Here is a 19,451-nt window from a genome sequence, read left to right as displayed (position 1 = left end):
TGAAGATTGTTATATTTTATCCTGGAACCATTAAACTCTTATATAAAAGATTATTAACATGTTTGTTACCTCCACCGCCACCACCATCAAATGTTGTGTGCTACTCTTGGTACATTAGTGGTGGAGAGCATGAGAGGTTGCGTGGCTGCATTTGTGGCCATGTGCTTCAAGAATTCCAAAATTTAAAATACAATTATACAGCAGATTCACTCAAGGATGAGGCCATTGATGAGATGACATGGTGCCAGGAGCAGTTTGTGGGTGTGACTGCCAAGCTACTGGTAAACTAGGGAGATGGGAGGAGGAGGCCCATTCCCGGTCAAGCGAGCTTAGAGATTTCAGTCACAGGGCCTGCATACCTGGGTTTTTCTGAAGATAAACTCATGGGTGAAGCTTTTTCAAGCCTGTGGACAGTGGCCATGAGCATGGCAGCAATTGAGTTCTTAAGGTTTTTAGTTGCCACTGACCCATTTCACTCAGCAGTGGGCCCACTATTTTTGTTTCCTTATATTAAAGTCTGTTGCGAATAGATCTGTCTATTCCAGGTACTATGGTTACATAAGAGCTAGGATTCAAGGAGGGCTTAGAGCTTCTATATATTTTATTTTTCTTATTTGTGAAATTTAGTTCTTTTTTAAATTGAATCACCATAAGATACACAGTTACGTGGTTGTTTATGATTGAGTTTCAGTCATACAATGTTCCAACACCCATCCCTTCACCAGTGTATATTTCCCAGCACCAACGTCCCCAGTTTCCCTCCTGCCACTGCTGCCCCCTCGTCCCCAGCCTGCCTCTATGACAGGAACTTTATTGAGTATGTGGTAGAGGTTTCCTGAATATATTTTTGAATCTTTAGGAAAAAAAATCTTTGGGTAGGCTGGAGAGATAGTGCAGGGGTGAAGGTGTTTGCCTTGAACACAGCAGACCCTTGTTCAGTCCCCATCATGGCATGGTCCCCTAAACAGTCCCCGGAGTAATCCCCAGGGAGTGGCCCCGAGCACCAGTGGGGACAACATCTCACACCCCACACCCCACAAAATACTCTTTTTGGAGGTTCGAGGGTTTGACTCAGTGGCTGGGTGGCAGAATATCTCAGCTTGCAGGAAAGATTTCTCCAGCTTGATCCCTGCATGGCCCCCCAAGCCAAAGCAGCCCCTCACAGCACCACTGTCTGTGATCACAACAAACGTGTCACCCAAGCAAGCAGTGAGCCGAGTGTGTGGCCACCACACTCACAAGAGATCGCTCTCCGCAGCCTCAGCAATGGGAAGGGGGAGGGGAAGAGGAAGCGGAAGGAAAGTCTTTGGGAAATGATCAAAGATTCACGGTCAGCGGCATTGAAGGGGAGAGACGAAAAGCACCTAGAGCAGGTCGGGCATTTACCTTGCACGCGGCTGACCCCAAGTTCCAGTCCCCCCAGGTGAGTCCTGAGCACTGCCCAGAATGATCCCTGGGCACGTTGTGTACAGTTCATTTGAGTGTTTAGGTGACCGGAAGTTTTCATTCCTCTGGAGGAAGGCCAAGGAGTGCCACTTTGTGCTCGCAAGCATGGGGAGCACTCTTAGAGTGGAGGGAGGACCCTGGGCCTTCCCTGAAGCAACACACCAGGATTTCAATCCTGACTCCAGCAGTGGGCACCGACTCAGTCCAGGGAGCTGCAAAATGGGTGGGTGGAACCCAGAGCTCGGGGTTCGTGAGGAGAGAGATGAACGTATGCCTGACCCGCACCTGGCCTTGGGTGGCGGGTGGAAAGTGTTCCAGTAGTGCCCAGCTTCCTTCCCTGCATCTCCTGTGAGCGTAGGAAAGGCACCGGCTCAAGGACAGATGCAGGTGGGAGGTGGAACCCACAAAGCCCAGAGCCCAGCTTGGGGGGCAGAACAGAGTCTTAGAGTACCTGGGGTCTCTGCCACACAGCCAAGTTCTGGCTACGCTCAGGGGCTGCTGCCCGCGCGGGCCGACCAGACTCCCTCCTCGGAATGGCAGGTGGCAGAAGGCGCCGCTCGCCAGGCAGGTGGCTGTGGCTGGCAGAGTCGGCAGAGGCTCAGAATTGTCAGCAAGCGCCAGAGAGGATTCTTCAAGCCTCTTCTCTGTTGTGTCTCTGCAGCACCAGAAGCTGGAACAGAAAGCCTGTCTCTTCCCCAGCAGGAGTCTAGGACCAGTGGAGTGCCTCTGTTTCCCCAGCCCAGAGCCTGTGCCTGACGCTGTACGAAACCCCACACCACGCTGGAAGGAAGGTTATCCTCCCCGCCCCCCCCCCCATGTGACAGATGAGAGAACTGAGGCCCTGCGAGGTGCTGTGGTGGCCGTCCCTTCATTGGGTCACCACGTCACTCTGCTCCAGAGTCACAATTCCCTCCAACCTGTCCCCATATGTGATCACTCCAGCGTTACCTGTCCCTCCCCACTACTTGGTAAGAAACCAAGCAGTGATGGGGGGCGCTGGGGGAGCCCCAAGTCCATCCCCGAGGGTAAGGCTTGCTTTGTGTCTAGATACACAAGTGATGATTGTTTGATTCCCCTAAGAGAAGTGCAGCTTTATTGGATTGATTCAATTATTAAATTGAAACGTCTTGGCTCCACTAACCAAAATCTGCAGGTGTATGCTTCAGGTATAGATGGATCCAGGTGCTTGCTCACATAGTGTCCCAGGAATTTCTTTTGGCTCCTCTTTTTATTTGTGTTGTCTTTGTGGTTTGACAGATTCCACGCCAGTTGGGGTAAAAAAAAAAAAAAATGGCTCCCATCACCTCCCTGGCTGCCTCCCGCCCGTTGAGCAATCCCTGAGAGAAGAGAGTCCTTATCCTCAATTGCTGCTGGGAATCGAGCCCCAGGGTTGAGCATTATTGGACCAGCATGTGTGACTGGCCCAGTCCTGACCTTTGCAGATGGAAGAATGGCATTTGGGGTTTGAGCAGGTCTGGGACACATGCCCACATTTAGAGCTATAAGTGAGGGATTCTCTCCACGCAAAGTTTAAACATGAAGTGGGAATGATTCATCCAGAAGAATAAAGCAAAGAGGCTTAGATGCTCTGTCCGGGAAGTCAAGTGGATTCTGGGCAAACCAGACAAACGATATGGAGTGTCCACCCACCATCCCCAAAACATTTTAGCTGTGTTACATTTATGCCTGAGCCAATCCGGGAAGGAGGGATTCCCCATCGGGAGAAATGTTGGAAAGATTCCCAGTGGTTTTAGGAGACCAAACAGGCAGTATCGTAGGATCTGCCAAACCAAGTTTCCAGAGTGTGCAAAGCTTGTCTTTATCTGTTTCTTATCTTTCTACCTAAGCTTTCTCTCATGCAGACTTCAGTTCTTCCAAGGATTTAAAATGAGAAACTTCACAAAAATGGGGCGATTGTCCCAAGTCCACAAGCCAGGGAACTTGATTCTCTCTTTGCCTTGAATCTAGCAGAGGGCTAGGGAGAAGTTGGGGGAACCCCACCACCGCCAGTGCCTGAAAGTTTTTAGGGATGGGACCAAGATCACAGCCCGAAACTTCCACCAGCTGACTCACACGGTTTGAGTCAGCCAGGGGCTCCTTGGAAACCATGAAACAGAAGAGGTTCAAGGAAAAGCCCATGGCTCATTTGGAATTCACAGCTTTCCCCATGTCGTTATGTCCAAAACACAGGTCCAGCCTACGACAAGGGACAGGGCTGTCACTCAAGGCACAAAATACCTTCTGAAGGAGCCCTTCACACTCACTGTGGAAGAACACCTTCTTCTCCCCCTGACACAGGAAATGAAATGCAGGAAACCAGCGCCAGCTGATTTTTTTTAAAATGGCACACACACACACACACACACACACACACACACACACACGCAGATGCAGAGCTATGCAGCTGGTCCAGAATCTTGCCCACAGTACTTGTGGCCACGTTTGGGCAGGGCTTTTGTGACGTCACAGCAGCCATCAGCCAATGGCTAGGTTGCTCTTATTTTCGCATCTGCATGCAGCAGTCCCATTGGTTCGAATCTCTAGGCGGTCGCCTTCCAGCCAAGGTTAGGGCTCTGGCAGAGGACAGACCTCACACTTGAGCCCTTCCTGTCCGAATGGGCTCGGGGATCATAACCGACAGGAAAAGGGGCCTCGAGCCGGTTATGAAATCCAGCAGGACATGAAAGGAGAAAGTGTTGTCAACCCAGAAGGGATGGAGTCAGGAGCTGGCTCCGTGACCCCTCTTTCCTGGGTTGACCCCACGAACTGCCCTGCACTTCCCAAATGATTTAATCATCTCTCGGTGAGCGCAGACGACGGACGGTCAGTGCTGGGTCAGTTCGGAAATTTCGACGAGGAGAAATCAGACACAGGTGACTTGAATTAGGAGGTTAGATTTTTTTTGTTCTTGTAGACAGCAGCGTGGAATTGAACATGCAAATGCATGTAAAACAACATGCATTATTTAAGACTTCCAACTTAACAAGAGGGAAATAATTCAGTCACCTTACTGCTTTTTCTGAAGCGTTAATCACTTTAAAAAAGTAACTCCGTTTTTAAAACTGTCTGAAAGGAAGGCTTGGAAAACGGGAGAAATTTGGTGGGGACAGAATGGTATATGTAGCAACCAAAGACAACTTATGTTGGGCACCTATAATATTAATATAATAATAGAATAGAATATTATAACATAATATTATCATATAATATAAATATAGAGGCAGTGTAGAGTAGGGGTGGGAGGGAAATTGGGGACTTTGGTGGTGGGAAATGTACACTGGTGAAGGGACGGGTGTTGGAACATTATATGACTGAAACTCAATGATGAACAACTCTGTAACTGTATCTCACTGTGATTCAATTTTTTAAAAAATTTTATAGTAAAGAAATAAACACACCAGAAATGTTGTTGTTGTTGTTGTTGTTTGCGTCACACCTGGCGATGCACAGGGGTTATTCCTGGCTCTGCACCCAGAAGTTACCCCTGGCGGTGCTCAATGGACCATATAGGATGCTGGGAATCGAACCCGGGTCGGCCACGTGCAAGGCAAACGCCCTACCCACTGTGCCATCGCTCTAGCCCCACACCAGAAATGTTCTTAAGGGAATAAAAAAACAAAAGACTTTCTCCCAACACAGGTGGCAGTTGTGAGTTCAAGTGCAGTGTCCTGCCAAAAGCACCAGCTCAGAAAGGGAGAGGCCTCCGGGCTCTGTCCCCTGTTGCTCTCTGCACCGTCTTCCTTCACCTCCCCTCTGGCCCTGACTCCCCCTTTAACTCCTGGAACCAGAAACCCATTTTCCAACGATTCTGTCCCCGGTCTCCAGGGACGAGGAAAGCCCTCGCCCCACTTGCCTGGTACAGAGCGGGCCGGCGTTGGCGCGAGTCTTTACTGAGAGACCCCGGGTTCTCTCTGGAGCAACTGCCTTCGAGAGAGCGGTGCCACCAGCCAGGCTCACGGGACAGCAGGTGCCATGCCTGGTGGCCAAAGGCGGGGCACAGGGCTTCTCCCTGCAGAGAAGGAAGTGGGCACCCAGGGGCGGCCCTTCCCTGGGCTTCTCCTTGGGACCCTTTGGGATGCGCCCACATTTCCCTGCTGGACGCCTCGCAGAGCTCCTGCTTCTGTGCCGGCTCTTCATTCACCCCGTCAGGTGGCCTGTCCACGCATCTGTCTCTCCAGAGGCTTCGGTGCCGTGACTGTGTGTGGACACACTGCCCTTACATCCCTCACGTGTGACATCAAGTAGGTGCTCGACAAACGTCTGATGAATGTAAATTGCCAAGAAAGTTGGAGAGGGCCTCGGGGTGATGGATACGGGTGATCCGAACAGGCATTCAGAGAAATGCTGCTCTGGATTCTGAGGCCACGTGGACCCTGGGATGAGAACTGCAAGATGCCGTGGACAGTGTGTGTGTGTGTGTGTGTGTGTGTGTGTGTGTGTGTGTGTCTGTGTGTGTGTGTGTGTGTCCTTGGTTTGGTCACATGATGGCTTGGAGCAGCCCAGGGTGATGTAATCAGAGGGACTGGCGTGAAGCCTCATTGAGGAGGGATGGCAGAGCCCAGTGACACAACTGGGCCTGGGAAAGTCAAATGTGACCCGCTGTCCTCGAGACAACTCTGAGATCATGGCCAGGGACGTGGAATCATAAGTCAACCTGGGCCTGACTTAGGAACTGGAGCCAAGAGACGGTGAGGATATTACAAACGAAAACCCAGCGAGCTGAGTCAAGGCGAACGGCTCGGGACAAAGGCTATGAATGAGATTGAGGGTGTCTGTGGTTCAGTTGGACGGAACGCTGGCCACGGAGCAGGGCTGAGCTCTGCCAGGTTCACGGCACGTGGCCAGGCCCGGCCCCATCGAACATCTAAACATTGGAGCAAAGCCAGGAATGCCCAGGCACCGAGGGCCAGGAAAGTGCAGTGAGGCTGGGCATTTGCGATCCTTCCCGAGGGAAAGTAGGGCCTGTGAATCGAGGACCAAGTGACCCCCCCACTCCAGCCCAAATGGAGGGTTCAGTGAATGGAGTCCCAGAGCTGGACAGAGGGCAGTCAGAATCAATAAAAGCCATCACTCCTGGAGAATGAAGACGAGCCTGAAGCCTATTATGGAAAGAGTTCGCCCATCTGGGCATCTAACTCCCCGCCAGTCAGCCAGCCAGCTGGTCACTCATTCTTCCACTTATGTATCAGACAGGCTGGGGGACAAGGCAGTGCCCTCTCGTGCCTGGGACACTAACCTGACCATCTCGTTCCTGGCATTGAGACCCTGAACTCAGGTATCGGGCTGGACATAAGCTTTCCCTTCCTGGACAGTAGGCAGGGTTTTAAGTTGACTCCATCTGTGGATTGGCTAACACAGCAGCAGGTTCTCATACACACACACACACACACACACACACACACACACACACACACGCACGCACACTTCAAATATCAGCTTAGTTGATCTTTCCGCTACAGACAACGCCAGACTGCCAATATATGGATTATCTGCCTAATGATCCACACACCTAGCAAACTTCCCCCTGCAATCACTCAGTCTGTGCAAAGTAATTTCTGTTAGCTAAAGAAGAACATAATTGGGAAGGTAAATTTGCAGAATTCAAATGACATAATGCATTCCAAAGTCAAATAGAAATTATTATGGATTAGCACAGAGAGGAAAGGGGAAGGAAGCTCATCCAAGCTCTTCCCCTCCTCCCAGATGTTTGCGTGTGGCGGGGGTGGTGCGCAGGGGGAAGGTGTAATAGCCCCATGTATTTTTATTATTGCTGTTATTTCTTTTTCAGGGCCACTGTCATGAGGTATGAACCTAGCCCCGCCCAAAGTGTTGGGGGCATCAACTAGGCCACCCTGGATGGTGCTGGGGGCGGACGTACAGTGAATTCAAGGTCTGATGCTTGCCACCCATTTTGCTCTACCATTGGACCACCTCCATGGCCCCCCGTGGAGTTTCAATCCTGCTGCTGCCCTATCGGCTTTCTGCCTAATCAGCAAGGGGCCAGAGGCAGAAGGTTGTCAGATGCCAAGAGCTATTGAGGAAACGGGAGCAAGAGGGCGTGTGGAGAGTAAACGCCTCAGATTCGGGCAGGTCTCAGGAGTCCTTCTTGCTTCTACTGGAGACTCACTTCTCTGGCCCCAACATGCCCTGGGTGGCCAGGATGAAAGGGGGCACTTGCTCTATTCCCAGCTAATCTGTTGCCAGGTTTAAGGCCCAGCAAAGGGTGCTTTGATGACTGCATGACAGTCTTCACCTCACTGCCAGGACCTGAGTTCTAAATGGCTGCATCGGCCTGATTCTTATTCTAGAGGCCCTAACCATGCACGACTTGGTGCTTTGCTTTGGTGTTCTTGACTCGGAATGCTAGCCCAACAATCAATCCTGCTCAACCGTCAGAATTAATTGCCTTTGCCACTGTCTATAACTAACCAAAACCATTGCGGTGGTCAAACACATTCCTCTGTCTTCACCTCACGAGTAATAGTATGCTGGTTGACAATTTCATCACCTCAGAGACCTGGTCTCTAAGAGTTTTGATCTTTTACTCACGATCACAAAGCAGCTGCCACAGCTCCAGCCATCACTGTCCCAGCTCAGGGCTGGCAATGCCGGTGCTGACTTCACTTATCAAGTAGTCAAAAAGCCTTCCACTTAGATCACACTGACCAAAGCGGGGTCCCGTGGCCAGATTGGCTCAGACCTATCATGTGCCCTCCTCAGCGGCGGCCACACTGCTACAAGACCGCATCTGTGTAGAAAGGAGAATGAGGGAACAGAGATTGATCAAACAACTAACAGGATCGACCAACTGTCGAAGCACCTGGAAACACCCAGGTGTCGGGAGGCAGATACCTGCGGAGAGAGTCTCACTAAAACCCAGGGGGTGTCACAGGTGATTCAAAGACGGTTTTCATGCTTGAGTTTGGTAACTGTCTGGCACCCCTTCCACCTCCTCCTGCTTGTGAGTGGGGGAGCAGGCAGGAGGGGGAAGTTGGCACGGATAAATATGCATGACAATATCTAGTTTTTATTAGCCTCCAAATGTTTTGCTTATGTTGTTTCATTTTATCCTGATAACGCCCCCAGGGGGTTGTCTTTATCATCTCCATTTTTTTTGGAAGCAGAAACGGGAGCATAGAACGCGTCAGCGCCTCACTCCGCTCCCACCGCCGCCCCAGTGCAGATATCGTGGATTTATGGGGAGAGTTGGGGCTCCAGCAAGCCTTTCAGACCCCCGGGAAGAGCAAACAGTTGGTGCCGTGGAGCGCACACCGCCCCGCGCGGCCCAGCTGTAGCCCCCCGCCTCTGCGTGCCTGGCGCCCCTCCGAATCACCCCCGAAACACTCTTTCAGGACGGATCTTCTGGGTCCTGTCCTGGAAACCTCTGGGGCTAGGAACGGAGGCCAGGGCACCGAGGTTCAGGAGGAATGTTTTGTGAAACTGTTCTTCATGGAGCTTGTTAAAAAAAAAAAAAATGCCAGTACTGGGGCCAGAGTGATAGCACAGTGGGGAGGGCATTTGCCGTGCACGCAGCCGACCCGGGTTCGATCCCCGGCATTCCATCTGGTCCCCCAGCACCGCCAGGAGTGATTCCTGAGTGCAGAGCCAGGAGGAACCCCTGAGCATCACTGGGTGTGACCCAAAAAGCAAAAAAAAAAAAAAAAAGCCACCACTTGGGACCAGAGACAGTCCAGTGGGCTGGGTGTTTGCCTTGCACACGGCCCACCCAGGTTCAATCCCCAGCACCCCTGTGGTTCCCTACGTCCCGCTGGGGGTGGGCCCTGCACACAGAGCCAGGAATAGGCCCTGAACATTGCTGGATATGGGCCAAAACCCAAATAAATAAAATTTAAAATGCCAACACACTGAGAGAGAGCTGAGCACGCCGGGCGCACACTTTGCATGCAGGAGTCTCTGATTTGATCCCCAGCACCGCATGGTCTTTGAGCACTTCCAGGAATGATCTCCAAACACAGAGCCAGGAGTAGCCCCTGAGCACTGCTGGATGAGCCTCAAAATCACCAAAAAATTAGTTTAATTTAATTAAAATTAAAAATGTAAGTGTCTCCAATGCCTACCCCCCAAAAAAACAATCCAAATAACTTAGCAGGGCCTAAAAGCTCCTCACTGTTGAATAAATGAATGAATGAATGAATGAAACAGGAACTATTATGGCAAGACACTTGTTGCCTTTGGGAGGGAAAGCTGGACCTACAGGGGTCTGGATATCTAGGAATATGGACAAATTCTAGACTCTGCTTTGGGGGGTACTCCTTCAGAAGTGCTCAGAGGACCCGAGGATGATTTAAACTAGGGCTAGGGGATGTGGTGCTTTTCGGGTTCCCAGGGACCACTTGGGCCACCTTGGGGGTGCCTGGACTGGGGGGAGGGGTGTCCGCTCCATGTGGAGCTCTGAGCACGGGCCTGGCAGCTATCAGCCTTGCCCCAGCGATCCAGGTCTGGCCGGAGGGGCCTTATCTGTTCCTGCCTCCAAATATGCCTGTGGCAGAGCCGCCCTTCACCCCGTTTTGGTGGTTGGCCGGGACTGATTGAAGTGGAAGAATTTGGGGGCACAAAATGCGCTGGGTGGTGCAGGAAGGGGTGATTTGGGGACCTCTGCAGGGAGCCCCCTCTGCCCCTCCCCCCTGGGGCAGAGCGACAGTGCGGGCGCCTGTTCGGCAGGGCTAGGCACTGCATTCTCCGAGGCTCTTGGCCGGCTGAGGTGTCCCGGGGCCCCTATCTGTGTGCATTTCCCTGCACGGTCGATGCCGGCAGCCCCATCTGATAAGGCCGCGCCCCGCGGCCGCAGAGCCGCCTTATCTGCGTCTTCACAGCCGGCCCCGTGCAGCCTGCAAGCAGATAAGTGCGCGGTGCTTGGCTCGTCCTTTAAAATGGCCCAGAAACGGGCGGGCAGGAGCCAGTAACGGGTGCAGAGACAGCAACGGGGTGGAGGTGCAGGTCCTGGTCCCAGCCGGGGTGCACACACCAGAGTTGGGGTGTGCTGTGGGGGGACTCCACACAAGCCCCGCCTCCAAGGCAGCCTCTGTTTCTGGGGTCTGGCGCGCCCCGGGGAGGGTCCTGCTCGTCCTCCTTAGCGCACACAGCTCCGCAGAGGCCAGGGGGCCCTGCAGCTTCCGCTCTAGCTGTGTCACACCCCCCCTTTCAGCCCCCAGTACCCCCCCCCCACCACCACAGCCGGACTCCGCCCGTTTGCCCCCTGGAAGAGGCTGGGAGAAAAGCAGAAGAGACTTCTGTGCCGTGTGAAAAATTACATGAAATCCCAACTACAGTCTCCACGGTGGAACTTTGTTTTCCGGCCACACCCAGCGGTGCTCAGGGCTCAGTTCTGGCTCTGTGCTCAGAGATCACCCCATGGAGGGCTCGGGGGACCATAGGTGGTGCCCGGGATTGAACCCAGGTCAGCTGCGTGCCTGGCGAGCGCCCTCCCCTGCTATACGGCTGCTCCCGGCCCTGCCCGGCGGAGGCTGGCCAACAGCAGCATCAGTGAGAGGGGATGTCCAGTTCAGTCTTTTCCAAGCATGGAAGGTGCCCGTTGGTTTGGGGTCCGGCCGCCATGCCCACATTTGGGGGTCACTCTCCTCTGGGTGCCTGGGTCCCTGCCAGGGGTGTTGGAGGGCCACGACGTGACCTGTAGTGACCCCGGGTTTCCCTCAGGCAAAGCTAATGCTCAGCTCATGGCCTCTCCCAGCCCAGCCTAGCTAATGCTTTTGTTTGTTTGTTTTTGGTTCTGTTTGGGAGCCACATCTGGCTGTGCTTGGGGCTGACTCCTAGTTCTGTGCTCAGGGATCATTCATGACAGTGTGGAGCCATCTTAGGGGCTGAGCTCATATATATACATATATATATATACATATATATGTATGTGTATATATATGAATGCAGCTGGGAATGGTTCCAGCCCTGAAAAACCGCAGGAGCTCCCCTGCATCCTATTTATTTGATTGTTGAGCTTTTTGGCAACACCTTGAATTCAGACCCCAAAGCTAATTCTTGTCTCCCTTTGGCCTGGTCTCAGGCCTGAGCCCCAGGGCCTGTGGGGGGTGGAACTTCATATATATATATATATATACACATATATATATGTATATATATATATACCTTCAAGAAATAGGACACATTTTCTTTTTCTTTCTTTAAAGTTTTAATTTTTTTGAGAGACACAGTTACAAAGTTGTTCATGATTGTGTTTCAGTCCTACAATGTTCCATTACTTGTCCCTTCACCAGTGTCATTTCACCACCAATGTCCCCAGTTTCCCTCTCGCCCCCTCCCCCAACCTGCCTCTATGGGCCTCCCTCCCTCCCCCTCTCTCTCTCTCCTTTCAGGCATGCTCAAAGGTTATCATGTTTCCTCCCTTTCCCTCCTTTCAGCTTTCAGATCTTGCCCAGTGTCATCCTTTCCAACTATCTTTGAAGAGACACACGTTAAAGCACAGGCAGAATCATAAGGGTGCCAGGGCTGAGGGTCTAAGCAAAACCAAAAAAAAGAAAAAAAATCAGTCCCACTGATTGTGTCTATTAAAAATGTTAATATTTGACTGATTAGGATTTTTTCGCATTAAGTTTGATTTGTAAAACATGACACGTAGGACCAGAGAGATAGCAGAGGGGCAGGGCGCGTGCCTGGCAGGCAAGGGACCCCATTTTGATTCCCAGCAGGACTCTACCCCCTGAAGTGTCCCCCAGCACCCTTGGTGTGGCCTTGGCAGTTCCTCAGGAACTGAGCTGTACCGCATTCTCCGGCAGGGCATTAACCCTTCAGGGCAGCTCTCAGAGTGCAGCTGGGAGCGGCTCCAGCCCTGAAAAACCGCGGGAGCTCCCCCGCCTCCCATTTATTTGATTGTTGAGCTTTTTGGCAACACCTTGAATTCAGACCCCAAAGCTAATGCTTGCCTCCCCTCGGCCTGGTCTCAGGCCTGAGCCCCAGGGCCCGTGGGGGGTGGAACTGCACAGACCACAGAGAAGGTGCCATGATTTTGCTCTTATCCTGCAAAGACTCAGGTTGTGCCCATTGGAGGTACGGCCTAGCCCCCCAGCAACACCCCAGGTCTCACACAAACTTCTTTTCACAATATTCTCAGTGTTTTTGAAACGTTCACAAATGTTTAGAAAAGACTGCTTTCCGAGTCTAAAAATAATCAAGGGTCCTGGCAAAAGAAAAAAAAAGCAGTTTGAACTGTAAAAAGAAAAGAACGGGTACTGCAAATCCCATCCCCCTGAAAAACTGCTACAACCCATTTGGTATGTGACCCATCCATTCACAATGGTTGTTCCCACTGGTTGTTCCCAGTGGTTGTTCCCAGCCACACACAGAGGAATCTGTATCACACCTACACGGTCCCACCTGCAGTTCCAGAATGTGTCTGCACTCAATTTTCACCTGCATCTTCCCATCTCAGTAAATACAGACACAGCACCATTTTTACTGGCTATATAGCATTCCACACACAACAGCCTGACCAACAGCTTCTGGGTACCCTCTGTTAGACAGAATTCTTCAGCTTTCTTTTAAGAGACCACCCCCACTGGTCCTAGGGGAAAAGACCCAGGTCTACTCCTGTTGACTGTGCAGGGGGCAGAGGGGGATAACGGGTGCCAGAGGTAAAAACTCAGAGCCTCACATGTGCTAGGCATGTGCTCTGCCTCCTGAGCCACTTCCCTGGTGCAAGAGAGAATTCTATTTTTTTTTTAAATAAATTACTTCCATTCATCCTCCACCACCGCCCTCCAAACAAGAGTTCAGTTTGGGGCTGGAGCAATAATACAAGTGGGGAGGGCGTTTGCCTTGCACGCGGCCGACCTGGGTTTGATCCCTGGCATTCCATATGGTCTCCTGAGAACCTCCATGAATAATTCCTGAGTGCAGAGCCAGGAGGAACCCCTGAGCATCACTGAGTGTGACCCTAAAAGACCAAAAAAAAAAATTAATAGAAGAGTTTAGTTTTGCCTTCTTCCCCCATCCGGATGCGTTTGACTTGACCCGTTCCCATGCAGTTGCTATCAGAGTGAACGTTCGGTTTGTATTGTGCACTGCTGAGTGTCTAGTCAACAACACCCCCGCCCCCCCCGCCCCCCCCCCCGCACCCCCCAGCTTCATTTTTGTCCGACCTCCTTCAGCCTTCTCTCCCGCCGGGGTCAGCAAACATCATGACCCTTTCACGTTTGTTTGTTTGAACAATCTTTGAGGACTCCTTTAAGTGCCCCTCGGAAGCGGGCTCGACTGTATGAAAACAGGCCTGTGGCTGAACAGGGCCCAGGGTTGGCCAACCTCTGGGTCTCTCTGCCGCCCCAACTGTACGTGGCGGAGGCCTCTATGTATACAGCTTTTTCCTTCTTTTGAACCATTTCCTTTGGACAACTTCCCAGGAATGAGATTCCTGGATGCCCGGGTTCGTGCTGTTGTTGTTTTTTTTTTTTGTTTCCCCCCCTGCGTCTGGTGGATAAACGCTGGTTCTAACGCGGGCCAGTCAGCCAGCCAACCTCGCCGGCGCTGGGTGTCGTGTTTACAGCGCAGGCTAATTCCGCAGATATGAAATGCCAGGCTCTCTCTGTCTCTCGATCTGCTTCTTCTCAAGAGGGCGACCCCGAGCCCTGCTCCCCCGCTCCGAGCCGAGCCGTTCCTGGGGTTTGCATGTTCGTTTTGCACAGAACTCCTCCGCGAGCCCTCTCGAGTTCTGCTGATGGGAATGACAGAGAAACCCAGAGAGGCCTTATCGTTCTGTGGCAGCAAAAAGGACTGGAAAGTAGGTCGAGGAATTAATCCTGCTGGTTCCAGTAATTAGAGTAGACAATGGGGTCGAAAGTTCAGGCTGAGCTGGGGAATGCAGGTCATGCCAGCACACCCCCCAAGGCCCCCCCGGACAAGGCCTCCCCACACAGCAGTCCTAAAGGGCATTTTTCTCCCCCTCTTACCCCCCCTCACCACCCCCCATTTCTAGTTTAGAGAAACTTTTTCTTTTTTTTTTTAGAGAAACATTTTTTTGACTTTTTCTCTTAGGAAAAGTCAGGAGGTTCCCGATGCTGCTTTTCTTCCGTTTCCAAAAGGACCTCCCAAAGTTAATTTCCATCTCTGAGCATTAGCAACCCCCTAGAAGTGTCCCCCCCCCCCCCTCAGGGGCCAGAGAGATAGGACAGTGGTTAGGGAACTTGCGTTGCACACGGCCAACAAAATGAGTGTGATCCCTGGCACCTCATTTTGTTCTCTTTGTCTGCCAGGCCTGAGCCTTGCACACCGCTGGGTGTGGCCCCCAAACAACCACAAAATGAAACAGTGATGTTTCTTCTCTGAGGGAGTCCAGAACAAGAGATGCTGCCTTTTTTTTTTTTCTCTTTTTGGGTCACACCCAGTGATGCACAGGGGTTATTCCTGGCTCCGCACTCAGGAACTACCCCTGGCAGTGCTCAGGGGACCCTATGGGATGCTGGGAATCAAACCCGGGTCGGCTGCAAGCAAGGCAAACGCCCTCCCCGCTGTGCTATCGCTCCAGCCCCAAGATGCTGCTGCTTCTGACACACGTGTGCACACGTCTCTTTAGCCCAATAGAGTCATTAGAAAGGCAAACCGGGGCTCGTGAGAAACTCTCTTATTGGCTCTCTTGTAAGACACTCCAGTGGAAAAGAGCTCACGTGGGCTTAGGGTTAAAGTGGATGCTTGAGGTACTCTGAGTCTTTCTCACCAGACTTTCCCTACGAAACACAAATGAACAGACTGTCAGTTACGGGGACTCAGCAGGACCCCACAGGACCCGAGAGTGGTGAGGAGTGGGATAAACCAAAAAAAAAAAAAAAAAATCCAATGCATTCCATCCCTTCAAAGCAGTTACATTCAAGAATTTATAAACCAGCAACCCAGGGGCCAGAGAGATAGTAGGATGCTTGTAGTACATGCGACAGACCTGGGTTCCATCCCTAGCACCCCGTAGGGTTCCCCAAGCCCTGCCAGAGTGATCCATCCCCAAGCTCAGAGCCAGAGGTGGGCCCTGAACACATCTGGCAGTGTTCTCCTGCCAATCAAAAACCAACACACACACATACACACACACACACACACACACACACACTCAGAGCCTAGAGAGATAGTACAACAGGTAGGACGTTTGCCTTGCACATGACTGACCCAGATTCGCTTCCTGGCATCCCATCCTGATCCGCTGAGCACTTTCAGAAGTAATTCCTGAGCGCAGAGCCAGGAGTAACCCCTGAGTATTGCTGGGTGTGGCCCCAAAACAAAACAAAACACACACAAAACAAATAAGCAGACCGCACAGGGTGCTAGCACAATTAGCTGTGTCTGCAAGGTTAACCTCAGCTTCCAGCAATCCCCACTCTTGAATCCCAGCACTGCCAGCCTTGTCTGTCCTCAGCCCCCAGCTCCATGTCCCCGTGTCCCTTCACTCCTCCTTGCAGAGACTTACTAGGCTCCACCAAGAATAGTCCAACCCTTCAGAAGCCCCACGCAGGCTGACCGGCAGCCCAAGCAGCTTTCCTCCAAGTAATGGCACTCTGGCCTCTCCCAGATCACGCAGCCGTGGGCAAAAGGAGGGTCAGGTGGCGCCGTCTGCATGCCAGGAGCTGCCCGGGATGGCAATGAGCCTCTGCTCCCCCAAGCAAGGCAGGCTTTACTGCCAAGACACAACTTTCTTCAAAACACGGGGCAGGGATCCACAAAGAGTGGAGAAGCCTCCTGGGAAAGGGAGAGTGGGAAGTTCCATCCAGCACCGGGAGGAAGTCGGGTTCCTGGAGATGGGACGGGGACAGGCAAGTCTGTTCCCCTGGGAGGGGCAGGGAGATCTCTGCAGCCCAGGAGCTGGATATCAAGTCTAATGAGCTTGGGATTTGGACTGTTTCAGATCAAACATCCCTGAGGGGGGAGGGACGTGGAGAGATTGTACAGCGGGGAGGGCGCTTGCCTTGATTGTGGCTGACCGGGGTTCAATCCTCCACATCCCCGGAGCACCACCAGAAGTGATTCCCGAGTGCAGAGCCAAGAGTAACCCCTGAGCATCACCAGGTATGACCCCAAAACAACAGCAAAAAAAAAAAAAAATCCAGCATCCCACTGGAATCAACCAGGAATACGATCTAGCATTGAAAAGCACCTGCCCACCATCAAAACTGTCTTTCCAACCTGCATCTAGAATCCAACTTCCCACCGAGGCTACAGAAATGAGTTGAGGGCTGGAGCGATAGCACAGTGGGTAGGGCGTTTGACTTGCACTCGGCCAACCCAGGTTCAATTCCCAGCATCCCCTATGGTCCCCCGAGCACCGCCAGGAGTAATTCCTGAGTGCATGAGCCAGGAGTAACCCCTGAGCATTGCCGGGTGTGACCCAAAAAGAAAAAAAAACCCAAAAAACAAAAAAACAGAAATGAGTTGAATGAAGCTCAACAAGCTGCCTGTGGCTTAGGAGCTGGACACCATTAGGAGTTGGACAGGGATTTTCCCCTTCCTGGTGGTGACTTGGAACATCTCCCCCCCCACCCGCCCCCACTTCTCAGTGAGCCTGGATAATAAAATGGGGAGAAATTCCTTTTGTCTGATGTCTGGTGTTCTGTTTGCAGCAGTCCAGACAGGGGCCAAGATGGTGCTCAGTCCCGGGGTTCAGAGCTGGAGTGGACAAAGATACTAAGTTACTAAGGATGGCACCATCCAGAAAGGGTCATTAGTGAAGTGCATGCAGGGTGAGGCATGCAAATCTGAGTTGGGCCAGCAAATACCAGCCCATAGAGAAAGACTCTGGGAACATGAACCGGCTAGGAGTGACTGGAGACACAAGAGTGGCTGCAGAATAAGGAGTGAAAACCCCGTTATCTGCCGGTCTGGCCCTTTCCCAATTTCTTACAACTCCAGAGTATTAGTTTTGCCACAGTAACAATTGCCAGGCTTAGGGATTTTGCAACAATTTGCAACAACGTTTATTTCATGTTTGTTGCATCTCAGCTGCAACAGGACCCCTGGGTCTAAGTCTCCTTGTGGAGCACCTGCTCCAAGATCAGCCTCAGTTGGGGCCAAGTCAACTATGTTGCCAAAGGAAATAGCAGGTGATCGAATGCACAGTCGCCCTTAAAGCTCTGGGCTCAGACTTGGTGTGTGAATGTGAGTTTGTTCCCGCCGACAGTCCAGTAGTTCAGATAAGCAAGTCTAAGCTCATCAGGAATGGGGGCACCCACCACCTCCGGGGTGTGGGGGGGAGGGGGGCAGGGGGCAGAGAATTCACCCAGCAAGGAACTGGGTGCAGGATCCCCGGACCGGAAGAAAAGCAAAGGGCTAAGAGCCATCCTCCAATCCACCACAATCTGCTAAAAATACAAGTGCTCGAAAGTAACAGGAAAATATCTGAAAGACAATGGCTTTAAAAACAAGCCAAGGAAACAAAACCCCAACACTTTTTTTATTTTTTAAGCGTGAGAGAAGGAGAGAGGAACCCAGCAGTACATCTTCCTCACAAAACAAGCTCTCAGGTGACTCAGAGCTGGTTCCGTGGCACAGTGGCATTCAATTCACTCTCTTGCGCGCTGTCGGTCTTGTTTGGAGCCAGGCTGATGGCTGCTGTCCTGGGTTTTATGTGCATGTTCAAAAACAGGAAGAAGTGGGAAGTGGTGGTATTGGCAACATCTGCCCCTTTTATTCCAAAACAAAGGTCTTTTCAGAACAACGCCCCCCACGCCCAACACTTCGTCTCATTGGCCCGATCTGTGCCACGTGCCCACCCCTTGTTGCAAGGGAAGGTGCGGATTTGACTTTTATTAGCCTGAGCGTGGAAGCAGGCGGAAGGGGAGCAGGAAACGCTCGTGGGATTGGCCAGCCAGGGGGATCTGCCAGACTCCTTCCCGCCCCCTCCACTCTTGGTGGTCTTGGAGAAACGATCTACGGGGGGTGGCGGGGAAGGACCTCTCCTCTGACCCTTTCTCCAGCCTGGGAGAAGCCCCCGGCCCAAGTGGACCCAGATTAGGAAACAGTTGACCTCCAAGCATGCTGTCACTGGGTATGTAAGATATTCCCTTCTTGGACTGGAGCGATAGCACAGCGGGTAGGGCGTTTGCCTTGCACGCGGCTGACCTGGGTTCGATTCTCCCGCCCCTCTTGGAGAGCTCGGCAAGCTACTGAGAGTATCCCGCCTGCATGGCAGAGCCTGGCAAGCTACCCGTGGCATATTCGATGTACCAAAAACAGTAACAAGTCTCACAATGGGACCATTACTGGTGCCTGCTCGGGAAAATCGATGAACAACAGGATGACAGTGCTGCAGTGCTTGCTCCCTACACCCCCCCCCCATCTCCAAGTCTCCCTGGTTCCTGTCCCTCTCGCACCCTATCTGCTTTGCCCTTTACTTTGGGGGGACACCCCAATTTCCAACCTGATGTTTTTAATCCAAAGAACCACAGAGCCCTGACTCCTACAACTTCCTTGAACACATGGGGGTTCTTTTGTTGTTTGGGGGGGGCATGCCTAATTCCAAGGACTACTCCAGGCTCACCACACCCAGCAGTCCGGGGTCTTCCACAATACAGAGCATGTATGGACCAGCCTCTTGACCATCCCCAAGTCCCATGTTTAAACCGAGCCTCACCTGCTAGCCTCTACTGCCGGCCTCCGTTTCCCACACACCTGGCGACGTGCCCTTGCTTGGCTTGGGACTCAGTTGATGTCTTTTCCTGGCCCTGGACCGGAAGTTCGATGCAGACCGTAAGTCTCGAGGGCTCGGTCAGCCTGCCATGCCCTTGAACCAGCACCCACCAGATAGCCCATCTTGAGGAGTACTTACGGGTGTCTGAAAGGCGCCTTTCACATTCGAAGCTCACAGTTGGAATTCTGATGTTATGTATGGATGCCTGTTGTCCAGAGCGCATTGTGTGGGTGACTGTGGCTTAAAATGGGGAGCCAGGATGGACACAGGGGCAAGTGGCAATGTCAGGACGACTGAAACTGGGGAGAAGCAGGTAGAGAGTCAGACCCCCCCGCCGGCAGGGTGGTCTCTAAACTCT

Source organism: Sorex araneus, chromosome 9, assembly GCF_027595985.1.
Source record: "Sorex araneus isolate mSorAra2 chromosome 9, mSorAra2.pri, whole genome shotgun sequence".
Classification (NCBI taxonomy): domain Eukaryota; kingdom Metazoa; phylum Chordata; class Mammalia; order Eulipotyphla; family Soricidae; genus Sorex; species Sorex araneus.
This window is presented reverse-complemented; position numbering follows the sequence as displayed.